Below are 420 nucleotides of genomic sequence, written 5' to 3'. Positions count from 1 at the left end.
AGGAATGAAAAAAGAATTGCTGAAATGCAACAAAACATTTACACAATTACAATGGCAACTTCAATTGATATAGGTGACTGTTGTTTTTATTAAGCTGAATGAACTTGTGCTGGCCAGGCTTGTCTACGACTAGAAGGAACTTGAATCAGGCATGCAAATGAATGGGTTAAAAATACTGCTTCTGGTGCAGACTTGGACATAAATACACACTGTGGTTATAGCGTGCCTATTTTTGCTGGTTTCAAAAGTTTCGGAAGAGAGAGAGAGAGAGAGAGAGATTTTTTTTTATGTTCTTGTTATGCAATCCATAGACTGAAGATGCCACTAAAAAACAAATCAGTGCCACCTTGTTTTGTACACATGATGGCTGGCAGTTCAGTTAGATTAGACACTGATTTAAATGAAATCATGACTGATTAT

General features: G+C 36.4%; 1 protein-coding gene across 3 annotated transcripts in view; it reads right to left on the bottom strand.

Moving 5' to 3' along the window:
• Window positions 1-420, bottom strand: part of LOC134089512 (phosphatidylethanolamine-binding protein 4) — a 77938-nt gene continuing 77518 nt past the window's right edge. Inside the window, exon 7 of one of the 3 annotated variants that reach the window (XM_062543955.1) lies at window positions 1-420. This exon is cut by the window's right edge and continues 492 nt beyond it. The gene's annotated coding sequence lies outside the window, so the exon portion shown is untranslated. The other 2 variants (XM_062543957.1, XM_062543956.1) reach the window with 2 other exon arrangements.

Source organism: Sardina pilchardus, chromosome 8 (assembly GCF_963854185.1).
Source record: "Sardina pilchardus chromosome 8, fSarPil1.1, whole genome shotgun sequence".
Lineage (NCBI taxonomy): Eukaryota > Metazoa > Chordata > Actinopteri > Clupeiformes > Clupeidae > Sardina > Sardina pilchardus.
The sequence above is the reverse complement of the archived record's forward strand: the minus strand, read 5'-3'. Positions and strand labels throughout refer to the sequence as shown.